Source organism: Protopterus annectens, chromosome 4.part1 (genome assembly GCF_019279795.1).
Source record: "Protopterus annectens isolate FY-2018-M chromosome 4.part1, PAN1.0, whole genome shotgun sequence".
Lineage (NCBI taxonomy): Eukaryota > Metazoa > Chordata > Ceratodontiformes > Protopteridae > Protopterus > Protopterus annectens.
In genome coordinates this window covers 646205636-646230913 of record NC_056734.1, presented here as the reverse complement: position 1 = coordinate 646230913, position 25278 = coordinate 646205636, and the positions used below count along the sequence as shown (strand labels likewise).

General features: G+C 39.3%; 1 protein-coding gene across 2 annotated transcripts in view; it reads left to right on the top strand.

Moving 5' to 3' along the window:
• Nucleotides 1-25278, top strand: part of EPHB1 (EPH receptor B1) — a 1597777-nt gene that overhangs the window by 866687 nt on the left and 705812 nt on the right. The window lies entirely within an intron of this gene.

The following is a 25278-nucleotide window of genomic DNA, read 5'->3' as shown; positions in this document are numbered from 1 at the left end:
AAAAAGGGGGGAAAAAGAAAGAAAGAAGGAGACTTGAGAAGCTCTGTCAAGAGGGACTGAGAGTATTGGCCTTTTGCATTGGCTCTCCTCCCTTAGCGTGTCCAGTTCACCGGTTACTTTTTGTAGTGATGCCATGCAGTACACCAGCATCTCTCTCTCCTCCATTCTCCCTTATTCTTTTCCTTGTATTGACTTCTTGATGTTGAATCAGTGTTATATGGTAGGTATTCATTATCTGTAGGCTTTTCTGATTGGATTGTGGGTAGCAGTGCTTCAGAACGTTTTCCTATTAGTAGCTGTGCAAATGAAGGCTGAGGCAGTAGCGGCTGACAGTTTATTGAGAAAGGTCAAAGCCAGGATGTATGTTGTACAAATTAGTTAATGCCAACCTTTTCAAATGTCACAGCAAATTGCAGAGAGGCTTGTTGTAGGCTGTTCATGACACAACAGACCTGATAGCACTTAAGCTGGATTAGCTAGTAGTTTTGTCCTGTATCTTCAAATGAAAGCAAAGGAGAGCTGCAGTATTATTTGTTTCATTTCAGTCTATGTAAACTAAATGGCAAGTTCCCCCGATATGTGGAGAAGAAGAAAAATAATAATTCCATGTCACATTAGTCTGAAAACACTGAAAGGAGCCATTATCTCATCTCATTATCTATTGATAAATCGTTGCACGACTGCAAGCTAGGTTTACTTCATCGCATTTATCTGAATGTTCATATTATGTCTGAGTCTTAAAAATGACAGCCATAGAAACTTGGCCTTGTTTGAATTTTGTGGAAATTTTGGAAGCAGTGTCTGTTCTTAGTTGCAGTTTTTGTTTCTTCTCTGTTGGCATAGTGCCCTAACTTTTGAATTTGCATAGTGTGCTTCAGGTTGTTGTCATTGTAACCACCTTCATTTTTGACAATAAAAAAAAATGTAATGTTTCGTTATTAAGGTCATGTTATTCCTCCAGATATCAGCCCCACTGCTGTTAGTCTGGTGAGGTGCTTGGTATGTTGACTTTGCATTACTTCAGTGAAGGCAAACTTTCTAAGAAGAAAGGGGAACCTTTTATTTATTTATTTAATTAATTATTTATTTATTTTTAGAAAAGAATTGCAAAACTTGAAATCTTTTTCAGTTGCAATAATGGGTACTAAAGCTATCACAATGTCAGTATAAGTTAGTGGTCAAGACAATGTACAGCAGTTGCACTGTAGCCTGCGAAACAGGTTTGAGTCTCACAAACTCCACTTGCATATTAAGTAGTATTAAACAAGTGAATTAATCTATCCAAACATTATATGTTGTTCTAAAAAATAAGCAACTGCAGTTAATGGATTTTAGTTAGTGGGCATTAAAAATAAATAATAATAAAAAAATATGTGTGTGGTCGCCGCACGTGGTAGAAGTGAAACTTCTGTAAGGAAGTGCGAAGGAAAGCAAATGGCACAGTACAGTATAAGCTCCTTCGCACTTCCTTACAGAAGTTTCAATTCTACCATGCGTGGTGACTATGCACATTTTTTTTTTACTTGTTTATAATGTATAATATGCTGTGGAAATGATGTAATAACTTGAAATTACTTACCTAGATCACTTCACAAAGTGTCTTTTATCAGTAAAAAAGGGTTAATGTTAAAAAAAGTATGCAATGCAAGGCAATTTTCTAATTTGTTTCATGCAGTAACTGAATCTGCACATCAGCATAAAGTATAGCTCATGCTATTTTCTATTTTTTGCATTAATTATTTAAAAAAACATTGATAGGCTACAACAATATTATGTAAGGTATATTTCCAGAAGAAAAGGAAGTAGGCCTATTTTGCTATAAAGTATCGTATTATATAGTGAGTATAATCACTTTTTGCAGTTCCTTATAATCTGCTACACATTTCCCCAACATAATCTTATTGGTCAACATTATTACACCAAAATACTTTTACAACACATTTTATACACATTTATATTCCCTTAGCATACCATCTCACTCCTTATTTGCACACATAGAGAAGTTTTAAAACACATTTACTTTTTTACCATTCCCACCGCACACCTTTCATGGCTACTTCACTTCCCATGAGTACTACCATTTGATCCTTTTGGCATGAAACCATTATAATATTAAATATAAAAAAGAGATATTGAATGTACTCAAACTGTCGCTAACAAAAAGCAAAAAGTGCCAAGAACTATAAATAAAACCAGGGCTGTCCATGAAAATCAGGGCAGTTTGAAGTCTGTATGAACAGTCTTTTTGTAAATGCCCCCACAGTGCACATACGTTAGTCATTCATATTTATGCACCTGTCTGCTATCTGTGTAGAAAAGGGAAAAATGACAGGGACTAAGGGACCTGATAACCAAAACGCTACCACAACAATGTTGTATATAAGAATCCAATTGTTTTAAGAAAGACACAACAGATGAACAGCAAAAACGTGAACCATAGATAAATAGTTTTGAAAAAAAAATACAACGGATCTAAAATGAAAGGTAGACTCACAGAAAATTGGTACTCTTAGCATGCATGAGAGCTATGGTCAAGAGGTAAGGAATCCTTTCAACTGATGCTGCCAGGTATCACTCAATCGGTCTCACTGTGTGTGTGTGTGTGTGTGTGTGTGTGTGTGTGTGTGTGTGTGTGTGTGTGTGTGTGTGGAAAATGCATGCTAATGGAAACCCTGTCATTCTAGCAACTGTCTAAGTTTATAAGAGCAATATTTAAAATCCGTTCCTATTTTTGGTCCTTTGCTCCCCCATTATTTGTGGCTCTGTCCAGATTTCTTGTGGTAAGAGGTATGATTGAGAGGTGCTGCTTCTACAAGGGGATTGCTCATTCTGAAAGTGTGTGTGTGTGTGTGTGTGTGTGTGTGTGTGTGTGTGTGTGTGTGTGTGTGTGTGTGTGTGTGTGTGTGTGTGTGTGTTTGAAAAGCTAAATCAGAGTACAGAAGTCAAACTATGTCCTTAGTGGTCTGGGTTTGACTTCCTTTCTTCCATTTCACATTTCCATTTCACTCCAAGCTCTCACACCCTCCCATAAGGAATTGTTTTAAAGAGTATGAGTTATCTGAAATGCAGACATGTTTCTGAGAGTGATACAAGACAGTAACACAGGTTGGTAAGTTGACATCTAGACGGAAAGGAGAGCAGACTTGGCTTGTAAACATAAAAATGTGAAAGAGATATGTTGTCATGTATGAACATATGTTCCACTTAATATTTAAAAGGAGTTCATAGGTGACAATATGGACTGTTATTCTATTTATATTTCAAGTTCTAGCATACCTTGGGGGATGGAAATGCTGTAGCAACTGGTACAGACGCCAGGGAGCAGGTTTGAGCAAGACAATAAAACCTGTGCCACGTTTAACTGTTCTGCATTCATTTTAGGTCTTGATTTATGCATCTTATAGCATGGATAAATTGTGCTGGAAATGCACTTTGATTATGCGCTGTAACCAGTACATTCAGCAACCATCTTTCATTACCAAGCAATTAAGTATAGGCAGTGATGTTACCTGCATATTACTTGAATACAGAAATATTGAATACAGAAAAGTGCATGCAGTTTTAATACACTTGCTATAATGACATGCATCTGTATAGTCATTTGTAGATATTTTACAGAAGGAGCTTAAAATACTTTTCAATTGCTTACTTAAATCAGTTCAAGTAAAATATGCTTTTATCTGAAGACTTGTGCCCTGTAATGCCAGTATGTATCAGAATGGCCATGTAAAGTGATTGGCCACAATTTAGCCTAAAATAATAATCCTAATTTTTAACCAGGTAGGCCCACTGGACAAATGGTCCTGTTTCAGGGGTGACCTGGGAACAATGTCAGGTTAAATGACTTGCTCAAGATCACAAAGGAGACAAATGAGGGCTAAGGTGAACCAAACTTGGTACCAAGTGAATCACGGCTTACAAACTTAACCTCTACGACAACTGTCAGACATATAATGGTGGTTAATCCCACATCATTTCTAGCATCCTTCCCAAACTGTGGCACCCAAGTGCACGATTTGGGGTGGAAAGTGCAGAAATTAATGTAGCTTCCATTGAGACAAACAATAAAGCAGGGTCATGTGCTTATGTTTTACTGGCAGAAACCCAAATGGAATTAAAAAATCCTAAGTGTTATTGTTACTAGCAATAAGATTCCTTGTTTTAAGTACCCATTGTCAGGGATAAGAGAGAGTGAGAGAGAGAGAGAGAGAGAGAGAAAGAGAGAGACAGCGAGACAGAGATAGAGAGAGATGGTTTCTTGATAGCATTCATTCTTTTGGTATTCTAAATGAAGCCCCATTGTATTTGAAACAGATGAGTATGATGCAGAAATAGAATATTATTTTTGAAGAGACAAATGGTTCTGCAGTTCATGTAAATTACAATAAAATATAAGGATTTTAATTGCGTAAATAAAACAGATAACTGTAAACTGGCTGTATTGTTATGGCTACATTTTGTTCACACTGCACAGTTTTGTGTAACTGATTTCCCTCTGTGGCCTTATTGATTTGCTGTTTTTAGGGAATAAACATGAATCTGTGACTTTTCAAAAGTTCAGTACTTATAAATCAGAAAGACATTGTTTCATGCCAGCAGCACTGTGCTGTGAGGGTTCTTCATTTTAAGTCTGGTATTCATATGGCAGCCAGCATCGTGTTCCTTCGTGTTCTGTAATGTGAATTGTTTCGATCCTCATCCTGGCCGTTGTCTGCAGTGCTATTTTTATACCTTGAAGAGGCAGCCATCATGGTGTCTTGAGGGGAAACAAGAAATAAATTGAAAACTTTATTAAAAAAAATCCTTTGATGTTCAGAAGCTAGGAAATGCAACCACTAAATTAAATGGGATGATGCCTATAATCTTTGTATTGAAAGAACATAATTTATTTCACTTTTGCTTGGAAAGGAAGACATATGCCATGGGAGGTTATAAGAAGGAAAATATGAAATGTTACAGTTTCTGTTTTGTAATAAGCGATGCTGCTCCAATTCAGCTACACTAGACAAGTTCATAGATACCACCTCTGTGATTCAGTTACAGCAGAACAGTATTTTCACACATCCATGACAGTAACTTCCAGGCAAGATCTGTGCTGATCATTGCTAAGCGTCTACATTTCTAGACAAGTTGCTGACAAAATTTCTGCAAATCAGGACGGAGTTCCATTGTAAGTTTTACTTATTTTGCTGTAGTTTCTCATATAAAATGTTAACAGTGATCAGTGCACCTAGAAGTTTATGCTATGAGCTGTCTGTCAATTTTATCATGTAACCTTGGGTTTGAGCCCCCTCAGCACCCACTTGCATACTGTGCGACTCTGCACTTTTGGCTAGTAAGTCTTACAATGTACGAAAAATATATATTTAAGTTTGAACTCAATTAATATAACCCCTCAAATATCTGGCCTAGAAAACACATTCAGCAATGATTTACTATACCAACCTCTTACCTTTGTTCTGAGAATCCCCATGAACATGGTTTGAGTAGAATTTTAATGACAAAATTCTCTGAATGAGTGTTCCATTGATTTCTGTGGGCAGTGTTACATACTTGTAGTAGGCAGTTATTGGAACAACTTTTTTATACAGTCTTTTCCATTAAGTCCATTTGCTATGGGAGACCAGTGCCCCCTTAAACATTACTCTGGTCTACATTTGAAAAGGGGAAGGGAGTTAAGGAAGATTCCTGCTCCCCTTACTAACAGACACATACTGTGCTCCATGGTGAGGTTTAAATCCTGTGTGCACATGTGATAGGCTGCTATACATTTTTTGTTACAGATCATGGTACAGAGGGTATTTCTTGAAGGGAATTAGGAATATGTCAGTATATATGGTGAACATAACTCCTTGATGTGACAGTGACATCCACACTGAGGTGGGAGTCCAGTGATGCTTTAGTATTCTTTCAGATGAGTTGTGGGCAAATATGCAAAATTGTGAAAGCTGTGCTTTTTTGTTGCAAATGTGTTAATGTTCTCATATTGATGTAGCTAGGGATCTTAAAACAAGTCTTTTACCTCTGGCTGGTATTTTTTTTCCTTGGGTGGGTGTATCATAGGCATCCTTGTCCACAACTGAAGAGGTGCTCATTAACCCTGCTGATTACTGCAGATGTGCATTGTCTGGGATTAAGAAATAATTGAATGTAGACTGACTCTAAAGCACTGCTTGCTCATATCTTTAAAGTCCATCACCATAGAACAGATACAGCTTTTTGTTCTCCTCCTACTGCAGCGATGTCACCTATGATGTTTCTTCACAACCCACCTAATTAGTGACTACCAAGTGTCAGAGGGGGATGCATAATAAAAAAAATGCCATGTTTTCTTCCAGCATTGCTAAAGGGTATGAATTTGGTTTAACCCCAGCTACTACATTCTGTCATTAATTACCCACATCAGATGTAACAGTGTCTGCTCCCCACAGAGAATACAAACAGTGGAACTATCAGCCATCACAAACTTCAGCAAGGAGTTGCTGTCAAGGATCCCAGTTGAGTCAGGATGCAGTGGATACCCTTCAAGTTGTGACTCTTGCTGAGGGGAATGTCATCTAACATCCTCAAAGAGACATTTTGGTACTGACCCTATGTATAGCACACAGTGGTATTACTGCTGAAGTGTACTTACTTCTGGCCTTGCCTCTGTTGCACCTAGTTTCCTTCTTGTACCACTCTGATAGCTTTTGACAAAAGTCTGACACAACTGATGTTCTTTGCTATCCCCATGGAGTGGAGTACATGCTATTTGGTCTTTTAAACAGTGCTAGATTCAATAAACTTTCAGCTGCCTAGGCTTGTTCCTCAAGTTAAGGTATGTTGACAACATGGATATTTTTCTGTTTTCTTTCCTAGTAGCCATGCAAGGGCTGACTGATAATGTCGGACACCCAAATATCTAAAATGGTTGGGCTTCATGCCCTCTAATCTTTTTTGCTGTAAAAGACAATTATCAGTGGGCCAAACCTATAACGTACTCAGGAATTGTTTGTGTACTAATGTTGTTGTTTGTTTTTCAGCTTTTTCCCAGTAAGGGGTCGCAGGAGCGGAACTCCGGTCCGCTAATGATTGGCATTAGATTTTTACGAAATGCCGACAGTAGATTTTTACTGGCAGTGTCTGTGTGTGCTATCATCCGGTTCCCATTTCCTCTCACACCCCAGAAACACACTATAGGTGAAATAGTTGTCTTTAGTTGCCTATTGGTGTGTGTGAGACGTGTGGGATAGAAGGAGCATGTATGCATGCCAGACTGGCATCCTTCCCAGCATTGCTTGTTATGCCGTATGCCCAGTAAGTGTTTGGATAGGCTGCAGCTGTCCTGTGATCCTGAAATCAATAAAGCATGTATTGGAGAATGAATGACTGATAGACAAGATACAACACTGATGGCACACAGCATATGTAAAGAGCTAATGGCATATTCTTAAGAACATTAATAATCATTTTACTTTCTCTGCTTTTCAGCCTTGCTTGTTAAACCACCTTAAACTGGTCTGTTTCCTGGCCCATGTACTAGGATATTCCCTTGCCTTCACTGGTTTATATCCTACAGCTCAAAGATCTTGACTGCTTTCATTTAGTCTGGGAGGAGGGGGACCTAGGCATCCTATCATCATGTTGTTGTTGTTGTTGTGTCTTTTGGCTTTTCCCGGTTAGGGGTCACCACAGCGGAACTCCGGTCCACTAATGATTGGCAGCTGATTTTTACATGCCGAGTTGCCGGCCCTGACGCACAACCTTCAATGAAGGTACGCCCATTCACACATGTCTCCACACAGAAGATGCTCTAGCTGAGAATCGAACAGGACATCTTACTGTGAGGCGACAACGCTACCGCAGCACCACCACCGCAGTTCAGGCATCCTGTCATCATACAAGGAGAAAATGTTGATTTTTTTTTTCATTGTTAATTCTGATATCTCCTGGGAATGTTTGAACAGGAAGGCAAAAGAAATGTGCATATCTTTGTTCACTTGCACAAGGCTCCTGTTTTCTAAGTAGATTCCAGATTATTTTTTCAGTCTCATGTACTGTGCCATCTTGTTTTACTCCCATTTTCTGAAGACATAGGGGTCTGCTTCAGCTACTTCAGCTAATGCCAGTACCCCTGCCTTTTGCTGCTGTTGAAACTCAATCACTGGCAATGCATGCCTTTCCCCTGTGCCTGTATACATACTTTGTAAACTGTACTGTTACATCCACTGCAGCTCATGTTTCTGTTGATGTGGATTTTCTTTGCCGTCTTATTTACTGCACAAAGAATTTTGTTTGAAGGCAGGATTTTTGGATTTTAACTAGTCCATCTGTTTCTGCTAATATCTTCATACTTGTGTTCACAGAGCACATTCCTGTTGTGAGATTACAGTCACACTCCAGTGACAATATGGAATGGCATAATTGAGCCTTATGAATTAAAGTAGGGGTTAAGCCATGAAGGTGCTGTAAGAAGCAAATGTGTCTGAGCTTTAGCATGAAGGAATAACACCCTGCCTGGTATGCAGAGAACCCAAGTTCAACTATCAGCTCCAAAAACTGGAAGGTGGCAGTGAGTAGCTGACCCTGGCTTGTCCATCTTATGTGTGTGGAGGGGCAGTTTGATTTATCACACTACTGACTCCAAATGGAATGTTGAGGGACTGTTATTAACAGCTACTTGATCAATATGGTGCACATCAGTCTTGCACTATGAGATTTTAGAAGGTACATGGTGAGGCAAGTGAGGGCTCTAATAGGCAGTGAGAGCCAACGGCTTTTCTCATAAAAAGAATCAGGTGGTTAAGGAAGGGAACCCTTGTCTGAATGAAGTCCTGCTGTCTGCGGACGTGTGGGGGAACAAATGGGCTAATTAGCTCTTTCCCCTACTGTGCAGAGAATCATCTGTATGTTTTTTTTTTCCTTAGCAAGGACATTAATGGACTGGTACTTGCTCTGAAGGAAAATAAATAGTCAATAGGCTAGCTGGCAGGGGAGGCATTATTGCAGGGAGTAGGGTAAAAAAACCCCTAAATAGTGATGTTTATATAAATATTTATAGTGCTTAATGAAGGCAAGAAGGTTATATACATTTAAAAACATGTAGAATTCTACCACATTATTTTTTGTAATGCAAGATAAAGAGGTATGTGTTAGGCAGCTCTGCATTCAAGTACTGCTGTGTGAGAGATTTTTTTAAATGCAAGTTCACCAAAAGGTTACTATAAAATGTAGCATGCCATATAATGCATTAAGTTGCAAAACTTACATGCATCCTGTATACCTAGATTTTAATTCTGCATCTGCTACTTTGCATAATGAGTAATTCAGAACAGATAATGTAACCAAATCAAAGTTCCTGAGACATACCATCATGCCTGGTTATTTAAGACTGAATTAATAAGTAAACCGGTTGAGCACACACAGTCAGCGTTTTGAGTTGCATAGTATTTTCTGCAGTTTTCAACTTTATTTTCTGCATAGAGACACTAGCTTGAACTTATTTTGCATAGTACGGTGAAGGAGCTCCATCTTGAAAGATCTTGACTTTTTGATGGTTATTTGCAGCTGTTACATGCCATGCTTAGGATCTAATGACATTACAGGGAAGTAAAACAGCTTAAATACAGGTCATATAGTCTGTGTGTGTGTGTGTGTGTGTGTGTGTGTGTGTGTGTGTGTGTGTGTGTGTGTGTGTGTGTGTGTGTGTGTGTGTGTGTGTGTGTGTGTGTGTGTGTGTATGTGTATTCATATATATATATATATCTTTGACTGAGTGGGATACTTAGAAATAACCCCAGAACATTAGGTCCTTCCATGACGTAAATAATGCAAGTGGAAATGTTAAGAGTCAAACTCTAATCCAAAGAATGTAGCTAGTTACATAAAGTGCTAAGACACAGTTGCCAAATGCCACATTTTCCTTCTTTACCAAGGAGGGGTGTATTTACTAAGTAAGGAAGCCATAGCTTTGCTTAATAGAAGCCCCAAGGAATTGTCCATTGTGGTTCACAAAAGAACAATATAAACTGAAAATAGGAAAAACAATCAAATATTAGAAACAAGTGACATAGGATAGCACTAAAAAGTAATGCAAACATCTGAGTTCAGTAAAGCTCAGTAAAAATGTTGTAAGTGGCATAGAAGTAACGGTCAGCATGACAGCAAAGGGTTAGCAGTTCAAACCAAAGCTTACCCACTGGAGGCTGTGAAACAGTGCTTGAACAAAGCACCATGCTCATAAGAATGCCTTTGTGAATCTAAGAAATCATGCAAGAGATCCCACTTTAAATGACTTCCTTGTATTTGATAAAAGACTTTACAAATAATAGGGACATCCATATCTGGGGGAAAGCAATACGGATGTTGATAAAACATGTCAGTGGAATCATTAAAAATATATGTTCACTAGCCAGGCCAGAGTAAGTTTTTTTCACAGTGCTCCAGGACTAATAGAACCTTTAAGTAGTTTCAGACTCTCATTAAAAGTACCTGGGATGAAGACTGATCTGATAGCATAGAGGGATAAAGCCCTAACTGCGGCCGAGCAGTACAGAAACTGACAGCAGCAGCGAGAAGTGAGCTTTTCCGTCCTTGGTAGGAATGGTCACCCTGTGAATATCTGTAGACAGTGATCCCTCCTGGAAGCTGGGGAGGGGTCATCAGTACTAGGGTTCATATTCATAAAGTGGGATAGGGTGGAGGTGTGGCTGAGCTGTCGCAGAGGCAGGCAAAATACTGCAGAGGTGTAGGTCATAATGAGAAATCAACCCATTTGATGTAGGACAGCTTGACCCCTCTGGGGTGCCTTAAGATCATCTCCGGCCCTTGAATAATTTGCGCAGTAGACAGATGGCAACTGGACTGCCAGTATACCCAGTGAAAGATGTGGTACACTAGGATGGCTGTCAGAATGTCAGAAGGGAAGAAAAAAAAAGCTAAAAGAAAAAAAAGTCCCTGTAGTGTAGTTACTCACTATTCAGCATAGCCTGAAATCTGTGTTGGCTAGGAAAGGACTGATTAAGCACCACTGGTGTAGTAGTGTTAGTGAGTGCTGCTGTCTGTGTGTTTTCCATATCTGTCCCTATGTGTCGGTCTTTGACTTTCTGTACTGTCTTCTTTCATTTGCCTTAGAGTTATGTTAGCAAAGTTAATAAGAGAGAGATTATGTTTCTGTCATAGTTTTGCATGTATTAAGTCCTCTGTTTTGGCAATGCTATGGACTGTATGGAAGCATCTGCTAAATGGAGAGATAACGGTTACTGTCTGATGCAGTACAGCAGACCATGCAGAATGTCACATCTGTTATTGTAACACAAGCGTAAACTATAGTGAACAGAAGTGTGTCGGCACAGCTGTTACAGAATAAAATACTAGTGCACTAATTCATGCAACTGTATGTTTTCCTGCATTTTTTTTCTGGTCTGTTCCTTTTCCTAAATAGAGGGGAGCAGACATGGGGTAATGTCTTGCTGTCTGATAACCTAAAGACAGAAAGGGGTTAAACACATCACTATCCTCATGAGTAGCCAGATTTCAGAGACGGAAGATTATCTCCTCTTTTTGAAGCTCAGATGGTCTGACACCTTGTACATCTTCTTAGGTATGAAATAAGTTACAAAAAACATGATTCTGTAGGAACGGATGCTGCTGCAAGATCCCAGACTCATTAAGTCATTAGAAGTCCATGCCAAAGCATTTGTCTAACAGTATAATCAACACATGCTGCAAACTGTACGTCCTTCCTGGTTAATCTTTGAAGATCTAATATATTCTGTAAAGCTTTATTACTGATTAGCCTTGTTTTAGATGAAATGGATAATCATAGAGGGAACCTGTACTAGAGCATAACAAACCTGAACAGCATATGGGCTTGAAACAGTATGCATATTCACCATCAACTGGCCTGCTGGGTATATGCTTACATATTAAAGCCTAGATAAAGGAATTTTATTCTCTTTCCAAGAATAGGTATTGTTATCTTAGAGAGGCAAATATCATTCTTCTATAAAACTTTTTATATTATATATATATATATATATATATTCACATCACGACCCCAGCCCCTGCCCAGAAAACCACACTGAAAAACTTCTGTAAAGCAAATTTCACACTCCTCAAAACCGAGGTGGAATCCTTCAAAGCACCCGGACCTGTGGAAAACACGGCCCGGACCGCAGAATCCTTCATAAACGCATTCTATGAACACCTTCAGGAATGCATGGATCATGCAATCCTAAACAAAACCAAGACCCAATCCTCCAAAGGCAGGCGTCCTATCTGGTGGACCCCAGCCATAAACAAACTATACAATAGAAGGAGGAAGCTACTACATGATAGAGCAAAATCCCAAAAAGGGAAGGCATCTCTGATCAGTATTAGCAAAAAACTACGGGCACTCATAAAATCATCTAAGGCCAGCTTCGAGAGAAAAATTGCACAGGACACTAAGGATAATCACAAGGCTTTCTTTAGTTATGCTAGAAACCTGGGTGGGAATTCCCAGATATGCTCAGAATTAGTCCAAAATGACAAAAAATACACCAAACCCACAGACATTGCCAACATCCTAGCTGACAGGTTCAGCGCAAACTTCTCCCCCCCTTCCCCACCAAAAGGGCAAATATCTAACCCAACAGAGTGCTGCCCCCCTGACATCTCAGATGCTCAGGTAAGAGCTGCCCTCTCTAAAGCAAAAAACACAGCATCAATGGGACCAGACGGTGTCCCGGGCTGTGTCCTACATGAACTCCAAGAAGAACTAAACCCAAACATAAAACTACTGTTCAATCTCAGCCTTACTACAGGATATGTACCCAAAGAGTGGCGTACAGCAACAGTGGTCCCTCTCTACAAAGGTGGTGCCTCAATGGGTCCTGGAAACTATCACCCCATAAGCCTGACTAGCTTGGTCTGCAAAGCTATGGAAAGGATCATCATGGACCTCATAAATAAAGATATTGGGGACCTACAGACACTGGATCCTACCCAGTTCGGCTTTGTTAAAGGCAGATCCTGCCTCTTAAACCTGTTCGATTTCTTTGAAACAGTCACCAAGGCCATTGACGAGGGGAAGGTGGTCCACACAGCCTACCTGGACCTCGCAAAAGCCTTCGATACAATACCCCACTCGGGCATTATAGATAAGCTCACCAGCTTAAACATAAACCCCTATGTCACTAGATGGGTTGCAAACTGGCTCAAGGACAGAACCCACATGGTTAGAATTGCTGGAGCCATGTCAGACTCCAAACCAGTTACAAGTGGTGTCCCACAAGGCTCAGTCCTGGGACCTCTCTTGTTCGGAATATATTTCTTGGAGGTACAGGCCAACACGGAAGGACTGTGGCTGACCAAGTTCGCAGATGACTGCAAACTGGGTGCCATAATCGACTCTCCAGCCGACACAAGCATCCTACAAAAGGGCTTCATAGAAACAGACAACTGGTGCCAGAGTCATGGCTTCAAGCTAAATGCCAAAAAGTGTATAGTCATCCCCTTTGGCAAAAACAAAGTGCCCACAAATTACCACATAGATGGTAATCCATTAAGTATGGAAGAAGTAATTAGGGACCTGGGGACCCAAGTTGATAGCAATCTCTCATTCGACAACCACGTGGCCAAAGTAGTTAGAAAATCATTTTATATAGCCCACCTAATCATGAAGGGATTCACATCTAGATCAGGGGAGGTCATTGTGCCTCTTTACTCATCCCTCATCAGGCCCATAATTGAGTACAATGCCCCTTTTGGGATGTACCTTACCAGACACCTGCAGCAACTGGAAAGATCCCAAAAGTACCTCACCAAGAGGATCAAAGGGCTCAAACAGATGCCATATGCTGCCCGGTTAAAGAAACTCCAGCTCTACTCAGTGGCATACCGCCTGCTCAGAGGCGATCTGTGCCTGACGTATAAAGCCATGTCCAACCCGGAATTAATGGACATACTGCAGCTCAGAAAATCCAAATCCCATCGAGCTATGCGCTCGAGAGACTTGGACCTCAGCACTGAAATAAATAGGACATGCTGGAGGGACAGATTCATAACCCAGAGGCTCCCTTCACTCTGGAATAAAATCCCAGTCCAGGTTAGGCAGAGTCCCTCATTGACTCTTTTCAAGAAGAATCTTGATGAGTGGATGGGAGATTGTAGATTTACTCCGGGTATCACTTCTTTGTCACTGTTAGACAGATGCACAGTATACTAACCTCGAAAAAGGGCATAGCAAAATTAATTTAAAATGGGTGGTGAAAGCCAAACACACTCTGGCTAGGCTTGTAAATGCCCTAGGGCAGATAGCCTAGTATGAACCTATGAACCATATATAGTTAGAGAGAGAGACATATATATATATATATATATATATATATATATATATATATATATATATATATAGACATAGATATAGATTATATATATTTACTACACTTCTGTTGTTGGCAGAACAAGGTGGTGTTATATTGGAATTAAAGGTGTGTGACACTTTCATTTTCACAGAAGGAAGGTTTACAAAATATTTTTGGTTTTCTGGTGGTTGCTGCAACAAAGAACAGTTTCAGGTCAAGCTGCCTTTTCCTCTTACACCAATGGTTCGAAGCTGAGCACTTCATATTCATAACCTCAGGAAGAGATAATTAAAACTCTAATCTCTCTTTTGGATGGATAAAACAGGGTAGTGAAAAATGTAACAATGTTTAAAGGTATATACTAGGCTAACAAATTAGGAAGTTTCTAATGGCTATGTGTTGGAGAGCTATGTTAGTTTGGTATTACTATCTGTGTCTGTCTATCAGAGACACAGGGGACAGACCCGGGGTAAATTTCCGATTTCCCATCCACTGGGCAAGGTTATGCTTAAATAGGGTTAGGGATGGACTCGGCTTCATATGGGTGGGAGCCTTCTCCAGACCATGTGGATCCTCTGAGACACTTATCTGTCTGTCAACATATCCTATGTCAGAAGCAAAAGTTTAACCCTTACATCTAGTAGATTTTATACTGTTTGTTTTGCAGATGTGTTTAAGTTCTAAATTGCCTCTCAGTAACCTGTAGGAGGCAGAGCATAGAGTTAGAGCTTTAAGGTAATCTGCACATGACACTGTGTTTATACCCCAGATTCTCCTGGTAAGGAACCTTTGTGAGTGTACCAACTGTTTCATACATCTGGTCAGGTACATGCCAAAGGAGGCATTATACTCAATGACAGGTCTGATGAGGGCCAATTAGAGCGACACTGTTATTTCCTTGTACCTGGATGTCATACCCTTACTTATATGTTGGGTGACATAGAATGATTTTCCTACTACCTTGGCTACATGTTGGTCAAAGGACATATTACTGTCTATATATGTTTTCAAATCCCTGACTACTGGGTCAACTCTTAAGGGCATCTTATTGATGGAGAAATTAGCTTGGGTGGCAGTTTTCCCAAAAGGCAATATAATGCATTTCGTGGCATTGAGTTTTTGTCCTTGACTTTGGTACCAGTCATTTCTCTATGTCAAACCATTTTGCAAGAGGTTTGTGGCATGAGAGAATCTATGACAGCTCTCAGTTTGTAGTCGTCTGTGAACTTGATCAGCCAAAGACCCCTGACATTAGCCTTTACCTCTCAGAAGTAGATGCCACATAGGAGCAGTCCCCGATGTACCCCACTGGTGACTGGTCTCTTAGTGGAGGTAGTATCACCAATCTGACTTCCTGGGTCCCATATATGAGCTCAAAAGTCTAGTAGCCTTTAATGTAGAGATGTTAATTTAGTCAGTCTAATTTAGAACATAATGAACATTGTAAGTGGCTCTTTTATTTCATGAATAGTTACATTTGTCAATGGGTTGAGTGAGGCAGTAACAGGGCCACCATGTGAATAATCTCCTTAGATTCCAGGCATCTAGAGCTGTAGATCAAGGCAGACTTGCAGGCATTTAGTGAGGTTCAGACAAAGAGCAGGTCAGAGCAGGAGTTAGTTTGGCAATGATGCAATTTAATCTTAGGACCACATACACCTTGTTGGTACCCACCATCAATCTACACACACACACACACACACACACACACACACACACACACACACACAAACACACCTTCTGAAAGAGGGTTAAGCAAGTGAGTTGAGGTGAAAATTTGTGGGGACCCATCCAATCATGCAAGTTCCATTTCACAGATTCTAGTAAATCACACTCTTTAACCTGCAGGCAAAGTCTGTTCCAGGGATGTGTTTTTTTTTTATCAGTTGGTGAAGATTTAGATCTCTGTTTCTAGTGTTAAGGGAAGCATTAGACTTGTGGAGATACAGGAGATCAAGGACAACTGGGTCTCTAATTCTGCTTTAGGTTAGGCATAACTCTCCCCTCAAAAGTCTGTAACATACTAAATAAAAGGACAGTGTTTTTAGTTTCTGCTGATCTCTCAGGGTTTATAGGCATGTGATCTTCTAGCACCTTTGTGGCCTTTCATGTTGTTTGATATATCTAGTAACGCACATCCCAAAGGGGAGTCGTGCTCAATAACTGTCTAAATCAAAGATGACTACAAGGGAATGCTGGTTTCCTTAAATCTGGATTATATTCCCTTTGTGATCAGATGTGCTAAGTAGAAGGATTTCCTGACTATTGTTGCTGCAGGATGATCAAAAGGTAGGGGGTTAACAACTCAGCTTTTAAAGTTGCCAAATACATTTTCATTTTATAGTGTGTACTGGCAATACACTATATAAATGCAATGATGTCACATTTGTTAGCATTTACATTTAGGCCTTTTTCAGTACACCAATAAATTATGAGGGAGAGGTCTTGCTGAAAAGTTCAGGTATGAGAGGGGAGACCTCATATTTTCTGATGAGGCATTTGCAACTTCTACTGTATGGTTCTGTAATTTAGGCAACTTTCTATTCATCATCCCACATAGTGACCTATTTTAAAATAATTTAGGTTACTTATAATAGCAGGGTTGGATATTGTGTCGAATGCCATAGTCATCTCTAGAAAACGTGTGTACTGCATGACCACTGCTCAGTTTCTGCGTAATTTGCCCACTAGAAAAGTTAACCAGATTTAATAAGTGGGATCATCCTTGATAAAACCCAACTGTTGAGGGTCATAGCTAACAATTTTTTGATATCGTAGTTTATGAGATAAGTTATAAAATGTAGCATGGAGTTGCAAATGCGACTAGTCAGAATGATAGGTCTGCAGTTCCCAGGGTTGGTGGTATGGCCACTCTAATGTGTAGACATCACAACTCCAGTGCTCTACTCTTCAAGGGCAACTCCTGGATTCTGGAATCGGTCACAAAGGGCATGCTTGACACAACTTTCTAAACACCCAGATATATTATCATGCCCCTTAGAGGAAGTATTTCTGGGCTTATTCAGCACCTTCTGTTCATGTTCCTTAGGAATAAAACAGGAGGCAAGAAATTCCCGGATTTGGCACTATGGTTAACAGTCTTGAGGGTGAACTTAACATTGAATTTGTTGGCAAATGCATTGGCAATCTCAGCTGGGTCTGAATGAGAGAAGCCATTTTGAACAAGTTACGAGCAATGCAGGATAATGTTTCTCAGTTTCCTAAAATAGCTAAAGAAGGATTTATAGTTAACTTTAGCTACTGATGCCAATCTAAGTTCATTTAGTGGACCTGATAGTAATTTTCATTTTTGTAGTGTTTTTAGTAGACTCCTCAGTGTGGGAAGTTTTAAATCTGCTGTATAATTTAAGATTTTCTTTAGCTGTAAAGCTTACTAATATTGATAGCCCACAAAGCTGGTTAATTTTTGAACTTCCTGTGATATTTTGTAGGGACTGCCATTCCTATACATTTATCTAAGTGGAAATAGAATCCTTAGTGTTACAAGCCATTGTGCCTATAGGGTTGATGCAGCCATGACAGAATTTAAATACTCATTTTGGATTTGGATGAGGTTCACTTGTTTGTAATCCTTGAATTCAGAGATATTTCATGTGGGGGACTTTGATATTTGGAAGGTACACATTACATTTTTGTGGTCAGGCTTCACTGTCTGTGCCACAAGGAGAAGGCGCCTTTAGATTTTATATGTGACCAGTGAGAGAACAAGGACGATTCCATAGGGATACCAGTGTGGAGTATGCCACAAAGTTAAGTACAAGACTTAGAGACAGTGAAACTAGCACATAAGCACATGATTCAGGGACAACAGCAGCAGAAGGTGCAGTATGAGATCAAAACATGAACCCGGGAATATACAGTTGTACAGAAGTTTATGGTAATGTCAGCCAAATTAAATTTCAGTCAGCATAAGAGGCTCCATTCAAACATATTCATATTGTACATATAGTAGGGAACCATGATGTTACTGCACAGTCCAGTAGGCCATAAGATTGACTGCTGGACTTATGATCCTTTAAACCCTTCTGTGACACAGAAACCCTAGTTATGAGTAACTGCAGTAACAGTTGTTAGTACCTCATTAGACATACTTGATTTTCTTTGTCTGATACAATAGGCGAAGCATTTTTTGCATGCACAGGTAAGGAAAATTAGATTGTTTCTACAGGAGTTTAAAAGAATCGTGTTCATAGAAAGGTCAAGATGCATCTGGATGGACAATTGCCATGTGTGCAAAGGAACCAAGGGACCATAAGTCAGGCTTTTTATAGGGTGCCTTGAAAGATAAGACAGACTGTGAGCAAGGGAATACACTAGATGATAATTATGGGAGTTATCCAGGAATCTAACAGTCCTTGGTCCTTGCTAGTGGTAATCACATGAAAAGATGGTAGCCTTATGTTCTCAATTGATTACCAAAACCTCATTTACCAAACAGACACAGATGCAAGAGTGGCTAAGAGAGGGTATATAACACCTGAATAATTATGTGCCTAACAGAAGTGTACTGGTAGTTAGCCTTAACCTCAGAAGAAGGGGAGTGGTTAGTCTTTGTTACACGAATTGAGAAATGTATGATATTGATACAAAGACTTTTGGAATGAAAAATACTTCAAAAACTTAAAGAGAACATGCAATAACATGGGGGGAGGTAAGGAGACATTATACCTGCATATGACAGGAACATGGCAACAAGTTAGGGAGGTGCTAGATGGACTAAGAAGAGCTGTCATGGGAGTGAAGACTGAGGAGTGCCAGGTGGGAGTGACATAAGTTCTTACCTTGGACACCAAGTGAGTAATGACAGTGCATTCCCAGAACATTCTGGAATGAATACTGTCATGGAACAAAATCTTCAGCACCTCAACAGCAGTAAAGATATTTCTGGGAAATGTAACATTGTGGAAGAGGAATTTCTGAGGTTAGTTTGGGCCTTTCAAAAGCTGCAAGTTTAGCTATGTTTTGGAAGATTTACTGTGATCAGTGATGACATTGCATTTAACTGATTACAGAAAGAGGTACAAGTGATAAAGTGCTTTGGTATCATTTAGTAAACCAAAAAACGAGATTAAAGAAGCAGTTAACCCGAAGTTATTTGATAAAATAATTGTTTAATGATGTAATGTAATGTAATGTGAAACTATAGTCCTAAATGATGTAGTCATTTAGGACTATAGTCCTCTGACATGATAACCCAGTATGGGGGAGGGGCACTACAGCAGTAAAAATGGCTCAAAAAGAAACATATTGGGTAGGATTGGATAGGATGGGATAGGATAGGATATGATGGGATAGGATAATGCACTTGACCAACCAGTCAGTGTGAGAGTTGTCTACAGTCAGACTGCCTTGAGTCATGAGGATGCGATGCTGGCTGTAGAAGAACAGCTCATGAATGCAACACTGCCAACTGTCAGATGGTTGAAATGTGAGAGCATGAAGGCTGTATATCTGAATGTTGTTGATGTACTTTATTTTGGTGGGGGGTGGGGTTCCATGCTTATATGATCCTGAAAATGCTTCATCAGAGTTTGCCTTGGGAAAAGTGTAAGCCACAAGTCATCATCTCAGGATTAAGCCAACTGTCAGTAGGCAATGATTCTTATATGTAACTGATATGCAAGTAGGCCAGAGGTGAGATTCTTACTTTCCCTAATAGGTATCCATGTGTGGGATTTAAATTATAGTATTATCCACATTGAGAAGCAAACAGAATAGTCTGCAACTTTTATTTTGCAATGCTTGTAGAACAACTAAGCTTAAGTAAGATGCCACAGCAGCGCAGCTTGGGAAATAGTACTCAAATATGTCCCTGAACACATACCTTATTCCTACACTCAGTTACAAAGTGGCTCAGCTATTCTGAGTTTATAACAGGCTCTGCTATGCTTGAAAATTAGCTGCTGAATGTGCTGCTTAAGGATTTATGCAAAGTTCGACTACATTGTGGAATATTTGCAGGCTTGTACTCTTGTATTAAGTTCTTATATCCACAGAGGCACCAGGGTTATAAATGAACTCAGCTTAGCAGAGGCGTTAGCTGATATGCACTTTTTCTTGCCAGTATATTAAACTTTGGGAAAGCCTAGCAGAAATGATCATGCAGCTCAGATTAGATCAGATGCTGGCACAGTCTGCTTTGCTGATTGAATCACATCTGAGTTTTCCTTAAGAATATCTTGTTCTTCCCAGGTCAGATTACTTTGCTTGCTGACAAACATGTTAATTCACAACCAGTGACAAATATCTAAATGTTTCAGAGCAGAAGAAACACTGCTCAGTAATTCTACACTAAATAAACATGGTTGCCGTATTGTAGAAGAGGGAATACTACTGAAAGGTTGCAATATAAGTGTTATTTCCCTTGCTGCCTGTACAGCTGCTGTTGCTGGAAATGTTGTCCTCTTTATTTCTCACAACATTACAATTATAGCTTCTTGGATCTCTTGTTATTTTCCTGATGTGAAGAGAATTCTCAGGACCATGCTTGAGATGTGCAGAGTAAGCAGTAAGAGCGTGAAAGACAGTGAGACTAGTATAAATATTTGACAAAGTCACACTGATTGTATCAGGAAAGGGAGTTGTTGCATTGCTTTATCAGTGGTGCTGTGTGTTATTTGCTTGCATGTGTCTATGTAACATATATTTGTACTGAGGGAAGATGTGGTCTATGTATGTATATGTACAAATAAGTACATATACATAGGCAAGTCACGTATTTGCGGGCAATATCATGAACTTTTTCAAGTCTTAATACATGCGCATCAGCATTTGCTTGCACAAACGCATGCCAACACGTGAGTGCACTCACACACACACACACACACACACACACACACACACACACACACACACACACACACACACACACACACACACACACACACACACACACACACACACACACACACACACACACACACACACACACACACACACACACACACACACACACTTACATGATTTACTATCAAATGCTCGACACTTGGAGATCACAACTTTACCACAGAAGTTAGCTGGATGAAAACGAGCACACCCAAAATATACACCAAATGCTGAAACTCCCTACCTCTCTACACCCAGGTCCAGAACAGTGCCAAGTCTGAACAATCAGTAATGTTGGTATTTGACACTCTGACTGTCAGTAGGCAGAGTCCTCTCAGCTCAACTCTACTTTCCGAGTGTTGAGCATTTGATAATAAATGCACTTACACACACACACACACACACACACACACACACACACACACACACACACACACACACACACACACACACACACACACGTACAGATATATGCACACAACCACACAGAGATTAACATGCTATAACACCCCCACCCACAATCTGCCATGTCCAGGTGTCATTCCTCAGTGTCAATAACAAAGCAGATAGAAGGCAGGAGAATCCCAGAGCAGTGCCATTATGGAAGGAGACTATTTTCCCCTTTTGAGCTACCTTAGTAATTTGAATTCACTTCACTAACACAAATAAACTATATCTGTAGAAATGCCAGATGTGTTGTGCCTGAATGTTTATTTGTGAAGGTGAGAGACGTAAAAACAACTGGCAGGAAAAAAAGAGACAGAACATCATGCTTATTAAACAAAATTAAAACCAAGCGAAATAGTAGCAGTATAACTGCTTCTAGAAAGATCTCTGAAAAACATATAAAAACATTAAACAGTTCAGAAGTTTATGCTACTTTTCTTTTAAAAGTGTTTGTGTAAGTGGGGAATCATAACTTTCAACTGTACACATGAAGGCAAAACTGTGGATATTAAACCTGTTTTTATTTATTCTCCATTTTATCAGTCAGTTGGAGAAAATAAAGTAATGAATGAAGCATGTGAGCATTTCAGGAAGTTATGTATCTTACTTAATTAGATAAGTCTGGTGTTTATATTAAAGTGTGATGGAATTGGTGCTGAGTTACGTTATTCCACATTCTACATTCTGGTTACACCCTGCAATTCTTCATTTTATTGGGATCCCTATTAGAAGTGTTGGGGCCCATTTCTAAAAGACTTGTTCTTGATGTAAGCCACTTACTCTGGTGTAATCCTGCTTTATAGATATGCCTTACACTGGACTAAGTCAAGCCAAGAGCAAGTCTTTTTCAAATCTTGCACTAGGACTCAGTGATAGAAGTCAAATTACTTGGAATACTCAAAAATGGTTAGCTCATATACAACATATTCTTCAAACTATGAAAAATACCCACAAAAAACTAGGCCGTCTGCATAGAGCAAATCAGTAGTAAGCACAAGAAAATCCATAGCAACAGGCTACCTATTCCCATTTCTAACGCATGTATCATCCAACTTCATTAATCTCAACAATACCCACAAGTCCAAACTTGATGCATGCTATAATAAAATAGCAAGAATTGCTGCATATTCATCTCATACAACCCACCACTGCAGGGTCCTAAAGGACTTAAATTGGCTAGAACTGTGAAATCAGCTAATATTCTCTCAACTCGCTACTGCCCACAAGCTTATTTACAACCCAAATAGTTGCCCCTCTCTAAAACGCATATTACTACCATGCCGGAGCAATAGAACAATATACCCCAACAACAAATCTCTCCTAGCTGTAAGTAACTCGAAAAACTCTGCTGGAAACTCATTATTTTCTCACTGTGTCTCAAAACTGTGGAACTCCATCCCACTAAAGTTGAAACTTACAGAAACAAAATGTTTTAAAAGTCTGCTAAAACTGCATCTGCAAGCCACTTGGCTCTGCTCTTGCTCTACAACTGGATAATTTCCAATCCTGAAGAAAATACAAGCTGCAGCTCCTCTGACAAAGCAATAGCTGCTCTGTACTAAATCCCAATATGGTGATTTTTGCATTTTCCTGTTTGTCTCCTACAGTAATCATTTAACTAATTATATTTCTTAATACTAGTTGCAACCCAGATGTGAATTGTTGTCTTCCCTTGCTTTTTCTTTGTATTTCTGTTTGCTACAGCCCCATGCCAATGCACAATTTATCTTTTATTTTTCTTTCTTCCTATACATAGGCGTCACAATTTGTATGATACAAGGTTTGTATTAAGTGTTTGTTTCAGCTAATTATGTATGTAAAAATGTTTATGCAACCAAGATGAAATAGTATATACAATAAGGAAAAGGAAAATGTACTGTATATTGCCTATGTGTGTGATTTTTTTGGAGCTTTTCTTCCTGGGTTTCCACTGAAAAAGAGTTTCTGTCTCAGTTAGACTTTCCCAGTCAACAAAAATAAATAAATAAATACATACATACATACATACATACATACATATATACATACATACATGCATGCATGCATACTAAAATAAATAATTAGAACTGGTTATTGTGGTGCTTTATTTAGTAATATGCCTCACTGCACTAACCAGGTATATGGAATTTTGTGAACCATTCCTTAAATCAGAATCAAAGAAGACCGCATTGGTAAATCAGTTGCAGTTCATTTTTCAATATGAAGATTAGGGAAATTGAATGTTATGCTTATATGTTACGTTTTTATGCCAAATACAGAAACCTTAATGATGTATTCATAGCTCTAGCTATACCCCACAGTCCTGCATTTTTTCAACACTAATCCTTCTGTCCTTTTCTCATAGGGCACATGGCACAAGCATTATTATGTATAAACTGGTTGGCAATTATGAAGGGTTGTGCTTGTGCTACATGTGTTACATTGCACGTTAAATCTCATATCTATGCATATTACAAAGATGAGCAGTTGTCTCTTAAGCATTTCTGTTTAGTTTGAGGCACTGATAGAAATGTCTTACTCTTAACAGGGGCTTGCCTGTACATGCTTTGTAGATGTAAGATATCACTGTTAAAAGTTTTCTAAGCAGGCAGTGCATTGTACTATAAATAAGACATCATGAATTGTACTACCACTGCATATAATGCTTCCTATTTCTTTGCAATTTTGCTTGTATGGATTATATCTTATGAGGCCTTTATGCTTTTGATGTATGGAATATAGTGACTATTTTTAATGGAAAAAAGTGACTATTTTCACATAGAAATTATCAGTTCAATATTCTTCTGTGTATACTGTATCCACTGAAATAAACACTCTCCAGGGTCTTGCTGGATCACTTGTTGCTATAACCACAAAATCAGTCGCATACCAAGAGGGAGGTGAAGGGGGTAGCCGCCAAGAGCACAAAGAATTAGAGGGCACAATTAGCAGGTGCAAATCAATCTTCAGTGCCATGCATTACTGGCAAAATGAATGGCGGTAATGATTTAGTGGTCTGAACTGAAGTACTTAACTCTGCATGTGTGGCATAAACTGTGGCAGCTGCTTGGCACAAATGTAGCAAGCAGTTACTACAGCTGTAATACAAAGAAGAGATTTTTTCTCCTCAATACAGGTGATTAAAGCTCCACGTGTGATGTGAAGTGTTACGACTGCTTGCTACAATTGAAAAGAAATAAAAAACATTTTTTTTTCTGTTCAATTCTGGGGGAACACATGATCTTTTTAGCTAGCTACACCTCTTCACAAAATGAACCAGGTGAACAGATATGTGTGGTAGAAGGCAAATAAATACTATAATGCAGCTCCCTATAATCTTACTTCTAGCCTTTTATGGCAGGAAAATTAATTGTAACTCATATACCGTAGAGTACTATGAAGGTATAGTAGGTATACTAAATGATGTTATTTCAGACCTAAAATAGCTAAAGACTCAAAAGACAATCATAAGGCCTTCTTTAGCTATGTTAGAAACCTAGGAGGAAACTCCCAGATATGCTCAGAACTAGTTCAAAATGATGTGAAGATTACTGATCCTACAGACATTGCCAACATACTGGCTGACAGGTTCAGTGCAAACTTCTCCCGGAGAGATATCTATACCAAATGAGTGCAGCCCCCAAACATCTCCCCCAAGTGAGAACTGCTCTCTCCAAAG